This window comes from Bufo gargarizans, chromosome 2 (assembly GCF_014858855.1).
Source record: "Bufo gargarizans isolate SCDJY-AF-19 chromosome 2, ASM1485885v1, whole genome shotgun sequence".
In the NCBI taxonomy this organism is placed as follows: domain Eukaryota; kingdom Metazoa; phylum Chordata; class Amphibia; order Anura; family Bufonidae; genus Bufo; species Bufo gargarizans.
The window spans coordinates 676558428-676574607 of record NC_058081.1 but is presented as its reverse complement, the minus strand read 5'-3'; the positions used below and the strand labels follow the sequence as shown (position 1 = coordinate 676574607).

General features: G+C 43.9%; 1 protein-coding gene across 1 annotated transcript in view; it reads right to left on the bottom strand.

Annotated features, from left to right (window-relative positions):
- The window catches only part of LOC122928945 (nicotinamide N-methyltransferase-like), a 257832-nt gene extending 241898 nt beyond the window's left edge, over positions 1 to 15934 (bottom strand). Inside the window, exon 1 of the mRNA XM_044282291.1 lies at positions 15862 to 15934. The gene's annotated coding sequence lies outside the window, so the exon portion shown is untranslated. The remainder of the gene's footprint in view (positions 1 to 15861) is intronic.
- Positions 15935 to 16180: the final 246 nt, after the last annotated feature.

Genomic DNA, 16180 nt, shown 5'->3' with positions numbered 1-16180 from the left:
TGATCAATGCGAATGAAGAAATCAGTATTTTGCACAAAAATAGAAGAATATAACCCTGTATATAAAGGGTGTATCTCACGTGCCCTGACCCACACTAGGCCACAATCAAATATTTGTGCACAAAATGGCTGTATTTCAAATACCTGAATAGAAGCCCTGTATTTAAAGGGTGTGTCTCACGCGCCCTGACCCACATTAGGCTGCAATTAAAGATTTGTGCCAAAAATTGGTATTTGATTAATAACTGAATATGACAGCAGTATATAACCCTGGAATTTCAAACGTTTTGATGCTGCAAGGCATCAAAAATCCTGAAAATTATGGCTGTATTTCTAGCTCAAATTACACCCTGACCAATCCTGCAAATGCACCAGATGTTGTATATTGCCAAAAAAGGGTGATTTTTTTTTTACAACCAGATTATTAGTGCTGTTTTTCAAGTTTGTATTTCAATGTCACAAAAGCTCAGATGCAGTGCTGGTGCACTGAGCTTGCATAAAATGGCCGCTGCCACCGCCCACCTAACTGACTTATAAAAGTTTTTTTTTTTCGGTCACTCGGCTCAAGGCAGGATAAAAAATTGTGCCCTGCAACCACACAACAAAATGTATATAGATCGCTGAGTTAGATTCACGTTTTGAACAAATATTCTCTCCTATTCTCTCCCTGAAATCACCAGCCGCATCCTCTCCCTACACTAGTAACAGCAGAGTGACGTGCAGCGCTACGTGACTCCAGCTTATATAGAGGCTGGGTCACATGCTACACTGGCCAATCACAGCCATGGCTGTGATGGCTTCTAAGGGCACACCGTTAAACGCTTGCTGATTGGCTGCTCTGCAGCCTTTCAAATAGCGCCAAGAAAGCGCCGAACACCAAACCCGAACCCAAACTTTTACTGAAATGTTCGGGTTCAGGTCCGGGGTCCAAAAATCCTAAAGTTCGGTACGAACCCGAACTCTACAGTTCGGGTTCGCTCAATCCTACCTCTGACATTAGGTTTGTAAATCTACCCACTTTGACGGACTCAGTGATAAACTCCATTAAACTAGGAAGTAGCACCTCCCTATGTAGTGGACCATGGACATTACTTCTCTTACATTCCTATTATTAGCCGATTTGCCGCCATTTTATTGGTTTGCACCACCAACTGTACCACCACCAGCAAAGTGTCATTAGGTGCTAGAAAACTCTTATATATTGTATTTCATGCAATGTGCCTGGTTGTCCAGCAGGTGGCAGTGTGCCTGTCAGAGATCTTTAGTCAGAATGAAACTTACCATATTGTTCTGCTCCTTTTGGGCAGAAGTGGGCTAGTCTTGCTTCCCTCCAAAGGAAGGTTTGCAGAAAACTGAAGTTGAGTTTTCATTACACTGTGCGTGGTCTCGGAAGTTACAGCGTCACAGCGTAGTGGTGAGTACTCGAAACATACAGTATTTAACAGCCGAACCAAGTACCGATTAAAGCAGATGTCTGGCAAAATATATTGATGACCTATCATTAGGATAGATCATAAATATCTGATCGGAGGGGGTCCGATACCCAGCATTCCCGATTCCTACATGGATAACGTGACAGTCTTCTGCACCGACAGGCGTTCGTTGACGCTGCTCGTCCAGACCTGCAAGGAATTCGGGCTTCGGGAACAAATGTCAACTGCGGGAAGTCAGAAGCCATGCTGTTCGAGGAGCAGGCCCTGACTTCCTCTGCCCCCTTCCCCTTCTCCATTCAGCTGGACTTAATCAAGATCCTGGGAGTCTGGTTCGGGAAGGAAGGAGCAGCCCTGAAGTCATGGCAAGATCGTTTGGCAAAGTTCGATCAAAAGATCGGACTGTGGAGCCTCAGGCAACTCACCATGGAAGGGAAGACTCTTGGAACGAGATCCTGCTGGTTCTTCAGTACACAAGAGCAAGCCTAGCCTCCTCATATCATAGTGTGGCAGGCCATTACGAGGACTGTCTTCCGCTTCATCTGGGGCTCCAAAATGAACAGAGTAAAACGGCCGGTCATGTACAAAGAGCCCTACAAGGGTGGAAAAGGAGTTCCAGACATCCCTACTCTGCTGCGGGCAGCTTTTGTGTGCGACAGAATTCGCAGGACTTTGACAGCGAAAGACGATGGCTTGGCGGGCCGGTCCGTGTCTCGGTTCTTTCTCCTGCCTCTCTGGAAGAGGCTGGGCTGGGACAAGTGGGACAGCTCCTACCCCTACAACTGGGATATCCCCAGGTATTACCAGTACCTTCTCAAGTTTGAAAAGGAACACCAGCTGGATGGACTGAAGCCCGACTTTTGTGGAAACCAAAGACTATCCACAAGCTGATCCGAGCAAAAGACTTAATGGAGTCTATTCCAGGGCTCCCTGCTGCAACTGCTGAGACTATGCAGAAGAACGTGGCTTCTAGCAGGTTAACCAATGGGCACAAAGAGCAGGCATGGATGTCCTTTCAGGAAGACCTGTCCCTGAGAACTTTAATGCATGCCTGTGGACTATGCAACACCAGGTACTGCCCCAGGTGCACCTCTTTTGGCAATATCCATTTGCACAGGCCCTATTGGAGGCCCTGGAAAATGAACTCATAGACATTAGTCCCAGAAGCAGCCTGAAGCACACCGCCGTGCTTTATGGACTATTCCATGGGACCCATTCGGTTGAGGCTATCCAGGAGGCCTGGCGCCTTATGAACTGTTTTAAGGATGCTGTGTGGCTTGCCAGGAAATGCCTAGTGATGAACTGGGAGAGAATGTCCGTCCAGGACTACTGCAGGCTGGTTCTTAGCCTGCTTAGAGACTACTCCATCATGGACAGTCCGGATGGCGACGAAGAAGAGGATTAAAACCCCTCTCTTTACCTCCTCTCCCCCTTGTGTGTCTGTCTTTTAATAAAGCTTCGGGCCTGTGACTCCCTTCCCCTTTCCCACTTCCCCACCCCTGTCCCATACCACTTGTCCGATGCCTATTGATTGATGTGTGATGTTAAAATGTTACCTAATGATTTATTGTTATTTTAAAAATAATATAGCATTTATAAAAAAAAATTCATGATAGATAAGATAATATCTATAATAAAATTTATTAATGATTAGAGATGGCCTTTCAGTTCACCCAGCGATCGTTTCGTGGCGAACTTTGCTCGTTTGCGATTTGCCACATGATATTCACACGCGCCATATTTTTTTGCATAGCGCCGAACTTTTACCCATGACACATGACAGGACAGCCAATTTAGATGTTTTAGCACATGATCACACCCCTACCCTATAAATAAACCCGATCTGGCTGCCATTTTACATTCTATTTTTTGCCAGTGTAGGGAGAGGTTGTTGTGTGGAGCAGGGACAGACTATTAGAGAGAATAGAGACACCAAACGCTAGCTAATAGGGCCATAGAAGTCCTTTTAAGGACTAGTATAGGTGTGCTATCGATAGGTGTGACATACTGAGGGGTGCGATATACTTATAATATACTTTCTAACATATTATAGTGCATTTGTACTGTGTAGCAGTTGTGTACGGTTCTGCTGCGATACTGCAGCTAGATAGAGGGACAAAAGCTATTGGAATAACTAATAGCAACTGGTGTGATATACCTGTTGCCCCCCCAAAAAAAGACTGATTGAGGGCTGTGATATACTTATAATATACCTTTTAACATAGAAAGTATATTATAGTGCATTTGTATGGTGCAGCAGTTGCGTGCGGTTCTGGGGGTTTGATATGCCAGCTTCCAGCAAATACTCAATAAGGGGTTCTATATAACTGTTTCCACAAAATACTGATAGAGGGGATTGATATACCGGCTTCCACCAAATATTGATTAAGGGGTTTGATATAATGGCTTCCAGCAAATACTCATTAAGGGGTTCTATATACCTGTTTCCACAAAATACTGATAGAGGGGATAGATATACCGGCTTCCACCAAATAATGATTGAGGGGTTTAATATACCTGCTTCCAGCAAATACTCATAAAGGGGTTCTATATACCTGTTTCCACAAAATACTGATAGAGGAGATTGATATACCGGCTTCCACCAAATATTGATTGAGGCCTGCAAAATACCTGCTTCCACAAATACTGCTCCTCTATAGGGACTTTGTCATGGGGTCATTTTGAAAATGACAGGCAGAGGAAGAGGCAGGCCATTCCGCAGGGGTGGAAGGGGTCGGGCAGGTGCACCAGGCCGGAGCCTAAGTGCGAAGTTGGAGAAGGTGCATGCGATTAAGTCATAGGACGCACCAGAGTTGGTTGAGTGGCTCATTCAGGCTTCGGCTTATGCACCCTCCTCATCCTCTGTATCTGCACCCTATTCACTCTCTGCTATCTGCACCCCCAAAGTCACCACCACCACTATAGTCCCTCCACTCGAGTCAGAGGAATTATTTTCCCATCCATTCCCAGACCTTACCGATGCACAGCTAATCATGGCATCAAATCAGGAAGAGGAGGTAGCAACGGCCGCCACCCAGCGGTCTGACAACAGTACCCAGATCAGCCAAAGTAGGGTGGTCCCCGCTGTTTCTGCCTACTCCGAGATCTCTAATGTCAGTGGTGGTGATGGTGACAATGATAACGTGTCAATGGATGTCACTTGGGTGGCAGAGGAGGGGGGAGAAAAAGAGCAGCAGGTAGGGGGTAGAAGGAGGAGAAGAAGGCTGAACTCACAGTGCACAGGAGGCAAAAAGCAGACTGCAAATGTATCTGGAGCGAGCCATCCACCATGCACGGTCACATCTTGCGCTCCCAGGACGTCACTACATGGCTATGCAGTGTGGGCTTTCTTTAACGTGTCATCTGCCAACAATTGTGTTGCCATCTGCAGCCTGTGCTGTCAACGCATAAGTCGCAGTAAGCCCAAAAGTCACCTAGGGATGACTGCTTTAATAAAGCACCTGGCCTCCCATCACTGAGCCCAGTGGGAGCAACACCGTCAGAACCCACAAAGCCACACTCCCGACTCTCCACATCGTGCCTCTTCTCCTTCTTTCCTTCCATTTGTCCTCCACTCCTTCTACCATGCCGTCATCGCTTTCATCTGGCAAAAGGCAGGCTACCGTGGTCCAAATGTTCGAGCATAAAAAGTTGATGATGCCGGATAACCATCTTGCCCAATGGCTGACTGTCGGCTTGTCAGAACTGCTACTCCGCCAACTACTGTCATAGAAACTGGTGGACTCGGAGGCCTTTAGAAAATTCGTGGCCATTGGCATACCACAATGAAAGGTCCCCGGAAGTAAATATTTTTTCCAGAAAGGCATCCCAGAGCTATATGGCCATGTTTAGCAGCAAGCGAATGTATCTCTGCACACAGTGTTGTGCCAAGATACATCTCACCACAGACACGTGGTCTAGCAAACACAGACAGGGAAGGTACATAACTTTTACTGCCCACTGGGTGAACTTTTGGACGGCCGTCAAGCATGCAACCCGTGGCACCCATGTGGATTTGGTGTTACCGCCACGAATTGCATGCAGGCCTGCCTTTTATTCTCCTCCTTCTACTCCATCCTCTGTCTCCTCCTCGGCTGACTCCTCCTTTTCCACTGCTACCGCCTCTTCCGCTGCACCTTCAAAGATCCCCAGAGCCTATTCAATGTGCCAGGAGAGACATCGCCATGTTGTGCTGTGGCTGTTGTGCCTGGAAGCCAAGAGCCACACCGGTCCTGCAATGCTTTCAGCTCTGCGGTCACAGGCCGATCAGTGACTAACCCCACTCAATTTAACAGTTGGTAAAGTGTTGTGCGACAACAGTGCCAATCTGCTGAATGCGCTGAACCAGGGCAAAATGACACACGTGCTATGCATGGCACACGTCCTGAACTTAGTCGTGCAGCGATTCGTTGCCAAATACCCTGGAGTCCAGGACGTCTTGAGGCAGGCCAGTAAAATCTCTGGCCATTTTATAAGATCTTACATGGCCATGGCTCCCCTTGCTGACGTTCAGCGGTGACACCACCTGCCTGTCAGGCGTCTGATTTGTGACAGCCCGACGCGCTGGAGCTCCACCTTGTATATGCTTGATAGGCTGTTCCAGCAGCAACGTGCCGTTAACATCTACCTGTATGAACTCTGCAGCAGGACAGATTCTGGGAGCTTGGTTTCTTTTCACCGTGCCAGTAGCTGCTCATGTGCGACGCATGCAGACTTCTGCGGCCATTTGATGAGATCCCCAAACTAGTCAGTCACGCCTTCTTTCTGGAGCGTGCATTGCGTCATGTCATTGATCAAGCCGTCGAGGAGAAGGAGCTGGAAGATGAGGAAGTCACAATGCGGAATAAATTCCCAAGGGGGGCTCATCCATAAGAGACAAGTCAGCAGGAGTCTGAAGAGGAGTCAGAGGAGGATGGTGCCTGGTGGGATGGGATGGAGGAGGAGCAAGAAGAGCAGGCTTTAAACTTTTCAGGGATCCCTGGTGTTGTCCGTGGATGGGGGGAGGAGACAATTTAGTGCAAATGGGGGCCTTCATGCTCCAGTGTTTGGAGAGGGACCCCAGTATAAAAACCATAAAGGGCAAGGACCAGTACTGGGTGGAAACATACTTAGACCACTGGTACAAACACAAAATGGGGGGCATGTTACCAGCATCACAGAGGGCTGTCAGAATGCATTATTTCCAGGCCTTGCTGCGAGAGATGCTGCATTCTGCTGTTGCGGGTGCTGGTAGAGGAATTTCCATCCACACAGAAACAGTTGCGGGTACCAATCCTACCGTGCATGCAAGAAGAGAGAGGTTTGAAGATGTGTTGGTCACATCGAATATGATATCATTCTTGCAGCCAACCCATCGACAGGTGTCCGACTACATCGGGTTAACGGCCGATGTGGACGCTCTGAGAAGCGAGGAACCCCTAGACTACTGGGTGTTCAAGCTTGACCTGTGGCCAGAGCTGGCACAAAGGATGTTCAGCGCAGCAGGGAGATCATGACCGATAAGCGCATTCGACTAGCTCACGACTGTGGACTACCTCACATTTCTAAAAATGAATGAGGCATGGAATTCAACACCTGTGATGACCATATTTAATTAAATTTCCTCATGCCAGCTCACACATATCCGCCACCACCCAGAACAAAGAATGGTCCCTGTCTTATGTAAATACAGTAGCATAAAAGGATTTTCTGTGAATGCTTAATATTTGGAGCCTGTACTCCACTGGCCTGCAGTAAAATTGATATCCAATGACCGTCTAATATACCTCCAGCCACATAATCACTTGATCTTTTCTGTCCGGTGAATGCCTAATGTTTTGGCCCTGTACTCCACTGGCCTGCAGTAAAATTTATATTCAGTGACCATCTAATATATCTCCAGCCACATAATCATTTGATGTTTTCTGTCCGGTGAATGCCTAATGTGTGGGGCCTAAACTCCACTAGACTGCAGTAAAATTGATATCCAATGACCGTTTAATGTACCTCCAGCCACATAATCGCTTGATCTTTTTTGTATGATGAATGTCTAATTGTTGGGGCCTCGAAGAAATTTAACACCTGTGACGACCACCTGTTATCGAATTTCACCTATTATCATTTGGGGTTTATTGAAGAGGGGTGATTTCGTTAGCCATGATTTGAATGCAAGTTTATATATATACAGTACAGACAAAAAGTTTGGACACACCTTCTCATTCAAAGAGTTTTCTTTATTTTCATGACTATGAAAATTGTAGATTCACACTGAAGGCATCAAAACTATGAATGAACACATGTGGAATTATATACATAACAAAAAAGTGTGAAACAACTGAAAATATGTCATATTCTAGGTTCTTCAAAGTAGCCACCTTTTGCTTTGATTACTGCTTTGCACACTCTTGGCATTCTCTTGATGAGCTTCAAGAGGTAGTCACCTGAAATGGTCTTACAACAGTCTTGAAGGAGTTCCCAGAGATGCTTATCACTTGTTGGCCCTTTTGCCTTCACTTTGCGGTCCAGCTCACCCCAAACCATCTCGATTGGGTTCAGGTCCGGTGACTGTGGAGGCCAGGTCATCTGGCGCAGCACCCCATCACTCTCATTCATGGTCAAATAGCCCTTACACAGCCTGGAGGTGTGTTTGGGGTCATTGTCCTGTTGAAAAATAAATGATGGTCCAACTAAATGCAAACGGGATGGAATAGCATGCCGCTGCAAGATGCTGTGGTAGCCATGCTGGTTCAGTATGCCTTCAATTTTGAATAAATCCCCAACAGTGTCACCAGCAAAGCACCCCCACACCATCACACCTCCTCCTCCATGCTTCACGGTGGGAACCAGGCATGTAGAGTCCATCCGTTCACATTTTCTGCATCGCACAAAGACACGGTGGTTGGAACCAAAGATCTCAAATTTTGACTCATCAGACCAAAGCACAGATTTCCACTGGTCTAATGTCCATTCCTTGTGTTCTTTAGCCCAAACAAGTCTCTTCTGCTTGTTGCCTGTCCTTAGCAGTGGTTTCCTAGCAGATATTCTACCACGAAGGCCTGATTCACACAGTCTCCTCTTAACAGTTGTTCTAGAGATGTGTCTGCTGCTAGATCTCTGTGTGGCATTGACCTGGTCTCTAATCTGAGCTGCTGTTAACCTGCAATTTCTGAGGCTGGTGACTCGGATGAACTTATGCTCCGCAGCAGAGGTGACTCTTGGTCTTCCTTTCCTGGGGCGGTCCGCATGTGAGCCAGTTTCTTTGTAGCGCTTGATGGTTTTTGTGACTGCGCTTGGGGACACTTTCAAAGTTTTCCCAATTTTTCGGACTGACTCACCTTCATTTCTTAAAGTAATGATGGCCACTCGTTTTTCCTTACTTAGCTGCTTTTTTCTTGCCATAATACAAATTCTAACAGTCTATTCAGTAGGACTATCAGCTGTGTATCCATCTGACTTCTCCACAACGCAACTGATGGTCCCAACCCCATTTATAAGGCAAGAAATCCCACTTATTAAACCTGACAGGGCACACCTGTGAAATGAAAACCATTTCAGGTGACTACCTCTTGAAGCTCATCAAGAGAATGCCAAGAGTGTGCAAAGCAGTAATCAAAGCAAAAGGTGGCTACTTTGAAGAACCTAGAATATGATATATTTTCAGTTGTTTCACACTTTTTGTTATGTATATAATTCCACATGTGTTAATTCATAGTTTTGATGCCTTCAGTGTGAATCTACAATTTTCATAGTCATGAAAATAAAGAAAACTATTTGAATGAGAAGGTGTGCCCAAACTTTTGGTCTGTACTGTATATATTTTTTAAACATATATATATTTGACATGTATTTGTACTGTCCTGCAGTAAAATTGATATCCAATGACCATCTAATATACCTCCAGTCACATAATCACTTGATTTTTTCTGTATGGTGAATACCTAATGTTTGGGGCCTGTACTCCAGTGGGCTACAGTAAAATTGTTTTTCAGTGACCGCATAATGTACCTTGAGCCACATAATCACAATTTCTTTTATGTCAGGTGAATGCATTTTTAGGGCCCGTACTCCCGTGGCCTAAAATACATTTTTTCTAGGCTCCAGCAGGGCACATTTTTGATTATTTCCTGTTAAGATGTATAAAAATGGCCCATGATTAAAATACATATTTTTTGTGGGAATTTTTGTCATTGACCCCCCCTCTAATATGTCACTGTCCATGTTGTGGGACTATTTGTGCACTTCTAGTAAGTATTTGGTGGCTGCAAATATGACCTGAATGTTTTTCAGGTTTGGTCTCCATTAAAGTGAATGGGGCCCACCGCGAACTTGTGGTTCGCGAACATTTGATCGCGTTCGCGGTATCGCGTTCGCGAATCGTCCCGGCAGATGTTCGTCCATCACTATTAATGATCAATAAGAAAATAACTATGAAAAAAGGGTATGGATGATAGGTAGCATAATAAGGATAGGGAGAAGCTATTGATAATAAATTAGTATATAATAATAGCAAAGACAGGTGCACTCTGCAGACTTACTAAGCCCTCAAACTGATGATAAAATTTAGCGATTAGCCAACATGTCCTACTAGGAGGACATGTCTGAGCCCGAGCACCGCGCCAAGGTTTCTCAAGCAGTTTGGGTCCTAACACTCACCTACCTGAGCCGTATGGGCAATACCAGGAGCCAGTGGGCAAATTACAGGAGCGTAAAGGTCTGACTCACAGACAACTCACCAGTTACCTCCAGCATGAAACCATGCTAGCAATGGGAGGAGGGAGGAGTCTACGAGTCCCACTCAAGACTGGCTGATATGGCCCAGGCCTCGCAGGTGCACCTAAATGTAGCCTGTGGATGGAAAACAGGCTCATTTAAATTGGATTTTTTACACCTCTAGGTATCTCTATATGCAAACAAATAAAAAAAATGGTGTGGTGTTAAACAGGCAGGAAGTGCTCAAATCCATATGCAGCTGTGCTTATATAAACAGGGGAGCAAATCCTGCACTTGCGGCTCATTGCTAATGGCGATCCCCAGCAAAAATGCATACAGTGGAGGATGCCTGCGGTGGACCACAAGTACCACATGTCCTGTCTTTTTGCGGAAGGGCCGGATCGCGGACCATTTTAAAGTGAATGGGTCCGCGATCCGCTGTGGCTGTTGGTATTCGTGCATTGCGGCCTGCATTTCGCGGGTGGCAACAAAGTCATGGGGCGCACAAGTTTGTGTACAGGAGGCCTAAGGATGATAACTAGCTTAATATAGGCTAACCAATGGGATTATAGGAAGTTTAAGCATTGATTTATTAGGTAATTGAGTTAATTGTTACAAAGTTACTCTTTCCTTGAAGTTTAGTAAACAGAGATGCGTCTTATACGGTAAATATACACGTGAAACTCGAAAAATTAGAATATCATGCGATAGTTCATTTATTTCAGTAATGCAATTTAAAATTAGAATATTGTGAAAAGGTTCAATATTCTAGGCTCAAAGTATCACACTCTAGTCAGCTAATTAATCCATACCCCCTGAGCAAAGGGTACATGAGATTGTGACTTTCTGGTTTTAATAAGCTGTAAACCATAATCATACAGATTATAACAAATAAAGATTTGAAATATCTCGCTTTGCATGTGATAATTCTATCTCATATATTAGTTTCACCTTTTGCATTACTGAAATAAATGAACTTTGCACGATATTCAAATTTTTCTAGTTTCATCTGTAATGAAACACTAATCAATAATATGAAGAACCAACAATGTATCCTAGGACAATTACAGAAACTTCATAAAATACATATAAATTAGTGCTTTTAAAACTAATCTGTAACATACAAAAATGTCTGAAGTGCTAGCAGTACCTGTAGTAGGCTACTTTCACACTAGCGTTTTTGCTGTATCCGTTACTGATAGTACAACCAACTGCATCCATTATGAACGGATTCAGTTGTATTATCTTTAACATATCCTTAACATTGCCAAGACGGATCTGTCATTAACTCCATTGAAAGTCAATGGAGAACTGATCCGTTTTCTATTGTGGCAGATTGCAGCAGAGAAAACGGATCCGTCCCCATTCACTTGCATTGGGGGTAATATGGGATACATCTTGTTCCGCATCCCAGGATGGAAAGCAAAATACAACATGTTGCGGTTTGCTCTCCGGTCTGGGAATGCAACTAAACAGAACAGAATGCATTTTGGAGCATTCCCTTCTGTTCAGTTTTGTCCCCATTGACAATGAATGGGGATAACACCAAAGCTTTTTTGTCTGATATTGAGCTCCTATGACGGAACTCAATACTGGAAAACTTAAACGCTAGTGTGAAAGTAGCCTTAGAGAGGTAAACAACCCTTCAATTATCAGCGATAAACATTACAGTGAATATGGGTGTTTATAAGTAAACTACCACACAAACTGTAGGGATGTAAAATACCTACTCTGACCGTAACATACAAGGAATGACTCTACAGGTCCTTCTCAAAAAATTAGCATATTGTGATAAAGTTCATTATTTTCTGTAATGTACTGATAAACATTAGACTTTCATATATTTTAGATTCATTACACACCAACTGAAGTAGTTCAAGCCTTTTATTGTTTTAATATTGATGATTTTGGCATACAGCTCATGAAAACCCAAAATTCCTATCTCAAAAAATTAGCATATCATGAAAAGGTTCTCTAAACAAGCTATTAACCTAATCATCTGAATCAACTAATTAACTCTAAACCCCTGCAAAAGATTCCTGAGGCTTTTAAAAACTCCCAGCCTGGTTCATTACTCTAAACCGCAATCATGGGTAAGACTGCCGACCTGACTGCTGTCCAGAAGGCCATCATTGACACCCTCAAGCAAGAGGGTAAGACACAGAAAGAAATTTCTGAACGAATAGGCTGTTCCCAGAGTGCTGTATCAAGGCACCTCAGTGGGAAGTCTGTGGGAAGGAAAAAATGTGGCAGAAAACGCTGCACAACGAGAAGAGGTGACCGGACCCTGAGGAAGATTGTGGAGAAGGACCGATTCCAGACCTTGGGGGACCTGCGGAAGCAGTGGACTGAGTCTGGAGTAGAAACATCCAGAGCCACCGTGTACAGGCGTGTGCAGGAAATGGGCTACAGGTGCCGCATTCCCCAGGTCAAGCCACTTTTGAACCAGAAACAGCGGCAGAAGCGCCTGACCTGGGCTACAGAGAAGCAGCACTGGACTGTTGCATGTCATTCGGAAATCAAGGTGCCAGAGTCTGGAGGAAGACTGGGGAGAGGGAAATGCCAAAATGCCTGAAGTCCAGTGTCAAGTACCCACAGTCAGTGATGGTCTGGGGTGCCATGTCAGCTGCTGGTGTTGGTCCACTGTGTTTTATCAAGGGCAGGGTCAATGCAGCTAGCTATCAGGAGATTTTGGAGCACTTCATGCTTCCATCTGCTGAAAAGCTTTATGGAGATGAAGATTTCATTTTTCAGCACGACCTGGCACCTGCTCACAGTGCCAAAACCACTGGTAAATGGTTTACTGACCATGGTATTACTGTGCTCAATTGGCCTGCCAACTCTCCTGACCTGAACCCCATAGAGAATCTGTGGGATATTGGGAAGAGAAAGCTGAGAGACGCAAGACCCAACACTCTGGATGAGCTTAAGGCCGCTATCGAAGCATCCTGGGCCTCCATAACACCTCAGCAGTGCCACAGGCTGATTGCCTCCATGCCACGTCACATTGAAGCAGTCATTTCTGCAAAAGGATTCCCGACCAAGTATTGAGTGCATAACTGAACATAATTATTTGAAGGTTGACTTTTTTTGTATTAAAAACACTTTTCTTTTATTGGTCGGATGAAATATGCTAATTTTTTGAGATAGGAAATTTGGGTTTTCATGAGCTGTATGCCAAAATCATCAATATTAAAACAATAAAAGGCTTGAACTACTTCAGTTGGTGTGTAATGAATCTAAAATATATGAAAGTCTAATGTTTATCAGTACATTACAGAAAATAATGAACTTTATCACAATATGCTAATTTTTTGAGAAGGACCTGTAATTACAGTAGGTCCGTGACCTCTCCTGTCGAATATCATATGCTATACTACAAAATGGTTAGTATTATGACTTTGGGGTTAGAAAAAGGTTTTCTCACCCAAAAGAAGTATGACTACATTTATGTACAACACCCTATTGTATCGATTTTCCATGCACTCCCGAAAGTGCACAAGGGAATTTTTTCTCCTCCTTTACACCCTATCGCGGCAGGAATCGGTTCTTTCTTCAAGAGACTTTCGGAGTGGATCGATTCTCGGCTACAACCGCTTATTTTTCAGGCTTCCTTAGGGATACTGGGTCTGTGTTGCAGGCATTCTCGGACTTCAAATGGAGGTCTGAATTTACCTGGATCACAGCAGATGTCACTGCTTTATGCACCAGCATCCCACATGATCTAGCTTTGATATCCCTTTGCTGGTTCCTTAATAAATACATTGACTATTCAGATGGACTCCAAGAATATATGGTGATAGTGGTGGAGTTCCTCCTCCTGCACAATTTTTTTATGTTCTATTCCATTTTCTATCTACAAGTTTCGGGGGTGTCGATGGGGGCTAAATTCTCTCCTTCCATAGCCAATATTTTTATGGCATACTGGGAGGGGTGTTTTCTCCTTATCGACACCCACCCGTTTAGCGGTCTGGTGCAGTGGTATGGTCGCTACATCGATGACCTGCTTCTTGTATGGTCAGGTGATGTAGCGGCCATACCACTGTTTCTCGACTATATCTATTTCTTTTAGTCTCCAACATCACAACATACACATATGCTTCTTAGATTTGTGCTTGGAGGGGTATGGCACCACTTCCGAAGTTATCACTACCACATACAGAAAGGAATTTGCAGGCAACACGATATTGCAAGCCTCTTCGTGTCATCCACCCCATACAAAACAGAGCATTCCTAAGGGCGAATTAATTCGAGCCTGACGCAATTGTTCGAATACTCATTTATTCGCACGAGAAGCAAAGAATATTACGGATAGGCTAACCGGTAGGGCTTATTCTCATAAATCTGTTGCCTCTTCTGTCACTGAAGTTTCAGCTATGGATAGAGTTTCCCTTGTTTTTCCCAGAAGCAAAATCATTGCACCAGGCAAATGCCACATCAAAATGAAGACGTGATTTTACCTCCTTTGTGACACAATATAGCCTGGAATATGATTGCATATGTAAAATCATTAAGAAATATCTTCCTTTATTGTCATGCGATAATCAGTGGATGGACATTGTCGCAGAGGGAGTAAAATGTGTAGCAAGAAGGGCTCTAACCCTGGGTAATTTTTTAAGTCCCAGCTTGTTCTCTGAAAAAACTCAGCAGAGACCAACCTGGCTTAATAATAAGGGCAGCTACAAATCTGGACATGCTAAATGTATTTGTTTGGATCATACCAGACCCACAAAAAAGTTTAAATCTACTGTTAATAACAAGGAATTTACCATACAGTCTTATATTAATTGCAACACAAAGTTTGCTGTTTACATGATAACGTGCAAACTTTGTCAGTTGCAATATGTGGGGTGTACTACGAATGAAATAAAATCTCGCATTCGCAAGCATATTTCAGATGTTCGACACTACAAAAACCGCAACGTGTCTGCTGTCAGTACACACTTTACGATTTTGCATGCGGGTGACACTTCCAATATAGTGGTTCAAGGAATCGAGAGAGTTTTTCTTCCCACCAGAGGGGGCGACCATAGGAGGAAATTATTGAATCGAGAGGCATACTGGATTTTCCAGCTGAGTTCAAGACAACCTCAAGGTCTTAACAAAAGGCATGATTTAATCCTACACTATTAGGGGAGTCTCTTTTTTCTCTCTTTTTTTGTGCCTATATGCTTTATCATTATATATTTTTATACAGTGCACCTATAGTTTTGCCATTGTTGCTTTATATTTGTATTGACTGCATGCCTGTACAGGTTTGTCTGTCAGCATATGTGATTTTAATTCTCTTTGTATATGTTTAAAATGATCAGAGATATGTGTTTGCACCATGTGTGTTGCTCCTCACGATCATGTGATCAATTGATTGCATGGCCAGCTGTGTGAGCTGCTCATATGGTGCTTTTTCATTAGAAGTTCGATATGTCATGAGGAAGGACCGATATTTGCTTGTGGTCTGAAACGCGTAACCGAACAATTCCTGTTTTTGTCGAAGATTTTATGCCGCAATAAAGCTACAATGTTTTCCACCATTCCTGGGCTGGATTTTCCTATTTTTCTTGAATCCACTATTACGCATCCGGGTGCACTATCCGTGCTCGACTGGTGAAGGGGAAGGAGAGAGCTGCTGTGTGCTTAATGTGATCATATGCTATACTAGTCTGAGAAACTCCGATGCATAGTTTAGTCTGAAGGCACTTAACAAATGGGAGCAAATATAGTAATATTGCCTCAGTGTCTCTTACCTCTGCTCCTCTTCTTTCTGTAGTCTGGAAAGATTTAGTAGTACATTAGCTCGTTACTTAGTTATCATTTAAGTTTCCTTTTATTCTTTCCGATTTGCATAATAAAACATGTGATTTCATGAGCAGCGAATCATCCGTTATGCCGAGAGTTATTTGCGTAGCTGACAATAAGAGTTTTGGAACTGTTCAGTTATAGCTCTGTGTTATTTACTTTATTAAATATAAATTTGCGGAACGGAAGGGATGGCCCATTATAGAAATGCCAATTCTTGTCTGCAAAATGGACAAGAATAGGACATGACTTATAATTTTTGCGGGG